Genomic DNA, 8,818 nt, shown 5'->3' with positions numbered 1-8,818 from the left:
TTCCTCATGCAAATGTACTGTGTTCATTACGAGTCTCTGCTGTCTGATTTCTTCATACAGATCAATGTCAGTCTCCCAGCACATACACATCCTTCTAAATTGTTCTCATCTTGGTGCTATTTTCAAAGTCGTTTCAATTGTCTCTACTTAATAAGTAATTCAGATTCAGTAGTATTCATTGTTGCTATCTCTCCAGGGTAGTCAAACCACTCTTCCTCAACAAATCTCATTCGTGTGTGTGTGTGTGTGTGTGTGTGTGTGTGTGTGTGTGTGTGTGTATGTGTACATATATATCCATAGAATGAAAACTATATGTGCACAAACATATATTTTAATTCTATATAGGCTTGGTATAAATTGCATTATTTATCTGGAAAGTTCTGACCATTTTTCCCACGTTATTTCTAACCTCTAAGTTTGAACTAAAATCCCTTAGCCTCTAACTAAAAGTTTCCTAACTTTCTTGCATGACACTGATATAGAGCCATGCAGGCAGGACCAGATCCCTGGACGACTGCCTGATGCTATGACACAGGTTTTATGCCTTGATTGGGTCCACTAGATTTAATGCTCAATGGTTACCAACTTAAAATAAAAGCAAGGGCTGTTTTCATTTGGTGCTGGACCCACAGAACATACTGTTGGACCTTCTTCCAGAACTCGTGTTAACAAGCATATCCCTCTGCCTCAGGACAATTGTCCACACCATTGTCTTGGCATTATTTTTGTGCCTCCACTCCCTCTGCCTCTCCCTCACACATACTAGGGGAGGAGCTCTGGAAAGCAAAAGACCTCATTGGCTGTCTTTTTAGGAACATCCAGAAGAGACAGTTCATAAAGATGCTGGATAACAAGGCCAGAATCATGTTCAGAGTTCCTCAGCAACCCCAGCCACCACTCCCAGCAAACAAAACAAAACAAAAAACAAACTCACAAAAACAAACTTAAATCTGCTGAGACTAAGAGTATTATGGTCTGGGTACTTATATCCCTACAAAACTTACAATGAAATATCATCTCCAGTGTTGGTATTAAGAAGTGTGACTTTGGGGAGGTGATGAGGTTATGAGGGTGAATCCTTGCAAATAGAATTAGAACCTTTATAAAGAGACCTCAGACTTGTTTGGTCCATCCACCAAAGTGTGTACACATAGAATATGCCATCCATGAGAACTGGTTCCTCACCAGACACTAAATTGGCTGGCGCCTGGATCTTGGCCTTCTCAGCCTTCAGATTTGTGAGCATTAAGTTTCTGTTGCTCATAATGACCCATCCATGGTATTTTGCAATTAAAGTCAGAACAGACTAAGGGAAACAGTAAAAAAGCTAAAATTTTGTGCATGCTTATTATGTGTTAATCACCACATCCTGCACAGAACAAACATAGCCTAGAGTTCCCAACATGAGCAATAGCTAAGACAAAGACTTCATTTTTCAGCAAGGATTAGAGTGGGAAAGTGTCTGAAGTCAGGCATGAAAGGACAGAACCTGGAGTCCAGGCCATGGCAGGCTTTCATGTATGAGTCTATGTTCTCACTTGGTAGAGAACTGTGAAAACTCTTACACTATAAAAATAAAATAAAAAGATAAAACTTAAGGATACTGTTACTGGAATGAGGCCAAAATCATAATATTATTCTTTCCTCTACTCTCAACCATCAGTTTATAAAATTTGTGTCTGTCAACCCAGAGATTTAAGCTGTTATACAAGTTACTAATGAGTGTGTGTGTGTGTGTGTATGTGTGTGTGTGTGTGTGTGTGTGTGTGTGTGTGTGTGTGTGTGTGTGTGAGAGAGAGAGAGAGAGAGAGAGAGAGAGAGAGAGAGAGAGAGAGAGAATTTAGTTTACGTGGACATTTCACTGTCTGCCTGCATCTCCTAAGCCATTTCTTCACTTCTTCCTTCAACAATAATAATGTTATAATTGTTTTTAATTGGAGGATTTTATGTATAAGTATAAGACTATTTTGGAGAACAAGAAAAGAAATCGAGGAAGAAGGACTATTCCAGAACCTTATGTAAGGGAATGGAGACAAAATCTTCTGTCAGTTCCCCATGGTAAGGTTCTAGGGTTAAGATGCATACACAGAGAGGCCGTTTTCCAGCCCCTTGCTAGTGATTGGATCACAGCAAATTCAAGGAGATAGACTGCCAAGGATTCTTATGCTTGTGCAGCAAGAGTTTTTACACATAGAGTCATCTCCCCAATGTTTTCAATTGTTCTACCATCTCAGTAATAGTCTCTCTCTCTCTCTCTCTCTCTCTCTCTCTCTCTCTCTCTCTCTCTCTCTCTCTCCTCTCTCTTTCTCACCGCTCTCTTCCTCCCCTGTCTCTCTGTGTGTTACTGGGGGTTGGACTTTGAGGCCTCACAAATGCTTAGCCATCATGCTACCTCTAAGCTCTGAACTGGGTCGCCAGCCCTTAAATAATCTTTTCCTGTTTTTCATATAATTAATTTTATTTATTTTTTATTTTATGTATGAGTGTTTGCCTGAACCTATATCTGTCCATCACACATGTGTAGTGTGTACGAAGAAGGTCAGAAGAGGGTGTCAAATCCCCTGGATAGAGTTATAGATGGTTTGTGAGATGCTATGTGAGTACTGAAAATTGAACCCTGGTTCTTTCAGAGAGTGGTTAGTGCTCTTAAGTGCTGAACTATCTCCTCTGACTCCCACCCACTGCCATTTTATATATTGTGAGCCACAGTTTCACATGCATATATAGTAACTAATTTGGTCTTTGGAAACTATAGTGATTAGAACTCTCACTTCTGTTTTTTGTGGTTAGAGAAACTGAAGCTACAGTTAAATGGATCTCCATGATAGAACGGTGAATCTGGTCTGCTATTGCCAAGCTCTAGTTCTTTTTGCCAAACAGGGCAAGAACCATTTTGATCTTAAAATTGCTTCAGGGGGCTGAAAAGACGGCTCAGTGTTGGTAAAGTGCTTACCTCACAGGTATGAGGAGTGGAGTTGGCATTCCCAGAGCCTGAACGGAAGCCTGGTGGGCACAGCAGACTGACTGTAATCCCACTGCATGGGATCCACTCAGTAAAATGGCTAGCCCAACTGACCGAAATGGTGAACTTCAAGTACGCTGGAAGACCCTGCCTCAGTAAGCAAAGTAGAGAACAACCAAGTAAGACATTCAGCATCAACTTTAGGGACACATGCGCGCGCGCGTGTGTGAGCTCTCCACACACACACACACACACACACACACACACATGTACACATAAATACATACACATGTGTTCCCACAGAGGTACAAACGTATATGAACATGCACATATGCCACGTATTATATACAAAAAATTATTTCAGATATTTTTTAGCATGTTGATATTTCCCTTCATTAATAAGCAAAAAAATCATATTCTACACATATTAATCCTTAAATGGCAAATAATAAGAAACAACAACTTACCTGTTCATGATTAACTGGGAGGAGTTGTGCCAGTAACATAATTAATATAACTGGTAATCCAACAATAGCCCTGCAAAAAGAGTATCTGTGCTTCCCTTTTAGACTTTTTATCTATAGCTCTATTTAAATTGAAGTTATCAACAGATCATAAAGGGGATTAGTTTGTACCTCAAGGCAAAATAAATCAACCCTATCAGAAGGAGCATTAACAGCCACCTTTGCTAAGCCCAACTTTAGCGTCAGTTTTAGTATCACCATTGAAAGAGAACCCTACACTCAATTTCAAATATCTGACCATCATGCACACTCCGCAGGGAGCCCATAAAAGAAAGCAGAGGAGGCAACAGCCTTACTATTAGAAAAGAACACAATTTTGATTGTGTGTGGAAGGCACCTATTGAATCTGGTGCCGGATATTGACTCAGGATGCCAGCCTCCCCCAGCATTCCAGCTGAAAGTTGAATGTTCTCTCTGTGGAACGAAAGCACTTTACCCCTGTGGCAGCCCTTGGTGGGGATCAGAACTGAACAGGTGCTGGCCTTGGGGGAGCATCTGATTAGTTTTTTCAAATTAAAGGAGATAGTCTTCCTAACAATGTGAAACTTTGTACAGTCAAGAGGAATGGATGAAGTGTAATTTTTTTTAACTAATTAATTTGATTCAGCAAAAGGTTGCTTTTCAAAATCTTTTACATTTTCTTTCCTTGGCTCTCCTTAGATGTTAGCCCTCCCTCTGTCACAGATTTGTTCTCCTCATATTTGTTGCTTTGATTTATGCTCATATTCATCATGTCCAAAGCAGTTTCACAGCACGGCCCCGGCAGGGTCTGTGGTACTGCGCCTTCAGTACTCCCAGGCTAAGGGCATGATGGGTTTCACCCTGTGTGTAGGAAGGTTGAAAGCTCAGCAAGTGATGTATAAAGGGCCAAAGTTGTCAGAATGAGTTGGAGAAGGTGTCCCAGATTTACTTTGGAAAGCCAGCAGGTAATATCATTATACAAGTGCAAAGAAATAGAACATTATCACACAAAGATAAGCTGGTATTTAGACCAGTCATTATGTGACCGTGTGCCAGGAGTTTACATTTTAGGTGGATGAGCTGTCACAGTTACACAATGTTTGAGGACAGCAGATTTGTTCAGTGAACAAATGAATGAATAAGGCAATTTTAGTCCCATATGTAAATGTGTACTTTTATAGATAAAAATCAAGATATACTATTTCATCACTATAAAGAAAAATTCAGCAAAGCATGAACAGCTAAAGGAAAGCTGACATGCCAATTGCTTTCCACACATTATTTACAGACACAACAATTTTTTGGTCAAGGACAGACCACATATACAATGGTGTTCACATGAGATTATAATGGAGCTGAAATGCATAAGATACATCATAACACAATGCATTGCTTATCAGCTTGTGCTTATGTTGGGACAAGCAGACCTACTGTGCTGCCACTCATATAAAATTTTATCACATGCAATTATGTACTGATAGTTATAATAACCCACAATCCTTCTGGTCTGTGGATTTACTATACTATTTCTATCATCATCTTAGAGTACTACTGCATTTTAAGACAGGAAAACAGAGCCTAGGGAGACAGCTCTGTATAATGCTTGCTATTCAAGCATGAAGAGGATCCGACATTCATTCCCAGAACCTATTTTTTTTTTATTTAAAAAATATGGAACGCTTCACGAATTTGCGTGTCATCCTTGCGCAGGGGCCATGCTAATCTTCTCTGTATCATTCCAATTTTAGTATATGTGCTGCCGAAGCGAGCACCCCAGAACCTATTTTAAAATTTCAAATCTCATGGCATACACTTTTAATGTTAGCACTGGGGAGTCAGAGACAGGGGATTCCTGGGACTCAGTGGCCAGCTACCCTAGTAAAATTGGCAAATTGATGGTCAGTGAGGGACCTTATAAAATAAGGTATGTAGTGACTGAAGAATGACACTTAAAGTTGGCCTCTGGCCTCCATGTGCACACATGCACGTGAATTCTTTCTCTCTCTCTCTCTCTCTCTCTCTCTCTCTCTCTCTCTCTCTCTCTCTCTCTCTCAAACATACTTACTCAAAAGTATGTTGAGTGATGCTAGTAGCAATCTCCTTCAGTTTGCCTTGACACATTTTTTTTAATTGAATCAGGAGGCCACACTGAGTGAGTGACTGTCACAGACCATCCAGCATGGTATGTGCTCTTTTCTATTCATACGACATAGATTGCTATTGCCGAGCAGCACATGCATGCCATATTTAAATACCAACACCCACCCTGTCAAGTATCTTTTTAAGCGCAGCTCAATTGGAAGAGAACTCCCAGAGACCCCGTCTCCTGGCGTTTGTGCCTTTGTCCACTCTCCTTTCACAGACTACAGGGCACTTGGACAATGCACAATCAGTTACTTCCAGGTTGCATCCTGAACGCCTCAAAGCTTTTGCTGTACCTTTTCTTGGACAACACTTTCTGTTCTTGGGACAGTGAAGCAGTTCTACCCAGAAAAATGAGGGTTGGGAGTCAAGACCTCCCCCCAAGAACCTGTATTCACTTGTCAAGGCACCCAAACCACCTAGAAGCAAATCATAAGGCTCCAGTTAACCTTTGGGTGACTTCAACTCTTACCAATTTCCTCACTATAAGGTCAAAGACAGACCTCATTAGTAGACTGGTTCTAACTGAACCAGAGATATTCAGTGTAGCTAATACAATTCTGTCCTCCAAACCCATGTAGAACAATATGTTTATATTGTTTCAATTATTTTAGTTTTACTTTATACCTCTCCTTCCTTTCTCTGTCTCTGTCTCTTTCTTTCTCTCTGCTTCTGTGCTTCTCTATCTCTGTCCCAGTCTGTCTATCTGTCTGTCTCTCTCTCTCTGTATGATATGTGATGAATGCAGTTAACGTGGTGTCACAGTGCTCAAGCAGAGGTCATCAGACCACCCTGAGGATTTGGTTTTCCCCTTACGCCTTATTGTCAGCCATGTTGCATCCTCCAGGCTAGCTGGCCTGAAAACCTTCTGGGCAATTCTCCTGCTATGGAATATTGATCACATTGTTCGTGTGGGGTTCCCTTGACCCCACCAAAGAATTAGACCCACTGCCAGCAGCAGACCTTGACTGAGAAGGGGGTAGTGTGCCTCTGTCCTATCATCCAGTCTCCCTGTACCTGGAGACAATCAGATGCAGTGGAGAGCCATGTCAAGCAAGAACTCATTTATTAAGCATCAGCACACCCTTTATAAAGCACCAAACCACAAGCCAGATTTCCTTATACCAATCACAACAAAGGTCACGTAACCAGGAGCCTCTGGACATAGCTCAGCATGATGATCATGAGGAGGCCATGCACCTATATCATCTCTCCTGATCACAAGAGCCAATCATAATTTTTGGTAAACAAGTTAGGCCCTTATCCAGCTCACTTCCTTTCAGTGCCATCTTTAGCTTTTGCAGCCCAACCTGTGCTTGGCATACCCACAGTTTGAAGATGTCTCTGTTTTACCTCTCCTTCCTAAGATACCTTCTGATTGATGTAATAAAGAGATGAATAGTCAATAGCTAGGCAGGAAAGGATAGGAGGGACTTCTGAAAAGAGAGAGGAACTTGGGAGAAGAATCAGAGAGACAGGATTCACCAGCAAAACACGGATGAAGTTGAACATACTGCACTGAGGAGAGGTAATGAACCATGTGGCAGAATGTAGATTAATATAAAAGGGTTGAATTATATTGGGGATGTCTTTCTGTATGCTGTGAATGTGTTGCTCTGATTGATTGATAAATGAAACACTGATTGGCCAGTAGCAAGGCAAGAAGTATAGTATAGGTGGGATAAACAGAGAGGAGAATTCTGGGAACAGGAAGGCTGAGTCAAGAGTCACCAGCCAGACACAAAGGAAGCAAGCTGTAAAAGTACTGGTAAGCCACAAGCCACGTGGCAAGTTATAGATTAATAAAAATGAGTTAATTTAAGATATAAAAACTATATAACAAATAACCTGCCACGGCCATACAGTTTATAAGTAATATAAGTCTCTGTGTGTTTACTTGAGTCTGAACAGCTGCAGGAATTGGGTGGACACAAAAAACCTTCAGCTACAAATTTATGTGATAAGAGCTAGTTGGGAACAAGTCTCAGCTAAGGCTGAACTTTCATACTTAATAAGAAGACTCTGTGTCATTATTTGGGAGCTGGTAGTACAAAGAAAGTCCAAACACATTTGGTGTCCAATGTGAAGGCACATTTATCCAAGCATGGGACCTATGAGCAGCTGGCATGCTATTCCATGGAAGACCAGACAGAAATGCCTGCTGAAGCTCAGCCCAGCAACTTCTTAGAGCTGGGACAGGTAAATAAGGCACCCAACTGGGGGCCCCACGTGTAAGGCTTGGCTCTCATGGACCCAAGGAGCATGGAGCCAGGTGCCAGCACTATGTGCTGAACAGAGCCACAGAAGGAGCCTGTATATGCACAGAAGGGCTTTGCAACATTTTTGAAATCATTTTTCCAGAGCCAGGCACCAGAAAGCCAGGTCCAGACTGAGAAAATCTCTGAGCAGGTACAGCATGCTTGAAAATGCGCTTATGTGCTGAAGAAAGAAAGAAAAATGGATACAGACAGTCATAGAAAAATATAGTTTGAAAATAATAAAGTCTTTAAAGAGAGAGTAAAGTAATATGAAAAGAATAAGTCATGTAAAGATGGGAAATATTGTAACATGGGATGTTTGCATCCTATATAGTGCTTTATTAACTTTAAATTTTTAAATGCTAGTGAGCAAAAAACAACATCTGTGGAGAATATTGCATAGAAATAAACCCTGCTGAATTAAACCAGCTTATATATTCTAAGGATCTCTTAACTTCAGAATGGAAGACAGGAAATGTGTTGAGTTGGGGGAGAGGTTATGCCTTCATTTCCACAGGAAACAAAAAGCTATGGATTCCCTCAAAATTAACAAAGATCAGATTTGACTGGGGGGACCTCCTGAAAATCATGGCTGCAGACATAAAGAAAAAATAAAATAAAAATCCCTACAAGACAGATGATGTATATGCTGATCTCTTTACATGGGAACAGTTCTGAGACTGGATAAGACATGATACATGTTATTGGCTACAGAGTCCTCATGACTTATTATTACCTGCCATCCTTTTATATGGCATGGATGGAGACTTACATTACAGTTTGGTTATACAGTCCAAATAGACTTATAGAGTTGACAGATGCTTTTTACCTGCTCAAACATAAAACAAAAAAAATCATCTTTAGTTGATTTGTGCACACTGTACATTCCATACTTGTGTTAATGTATGTTAATATGTTGCCTTTAAAAGTTTGTCTTTTTAGGGATTAAAAAAAGGATCAGACACCAATGA

At 40.6% G+C, this 8,818-nt stretch overlaps 1 non-coding gene across 1 annotated transcript; it reads right to left on the bottom strand.

The window, feature by feature from the left end:
* Positions 1–5,112: 5,112 nt before the first annotated feature.
* LOC114701186 lies at positions 5,113–5,219 on the bottom strand. Its single transcript, XR_003735795.1, has one exon. It is a non-coding gene; the product is annotated as a U6 spliceosomal RNA (small nuclear RNA).
* Between the last annotated feature and the right edge of the window lie 3,599 nt (positions 5,220–8,818).

Source organism: Peromyscus leucopus, chromosome 17, assembly GCF_004664715.2.
Source record: "Peromyscus leucopus breed LL Stock chromosome 17, UCI_PerLeu_2.1, whole genome shotgun sequence".
NCBI classification, from domain to species: Eukaryota; Metazoa; Chordata; class Mammalia; order Rodentia; family Cricetidae; genus Peromyscus; species Peromyscus leucopus.
Note: the sequence above shows the minus strand (reverse complement) of the source record. Positions and strands in the feature narration are given on the sequence as shown.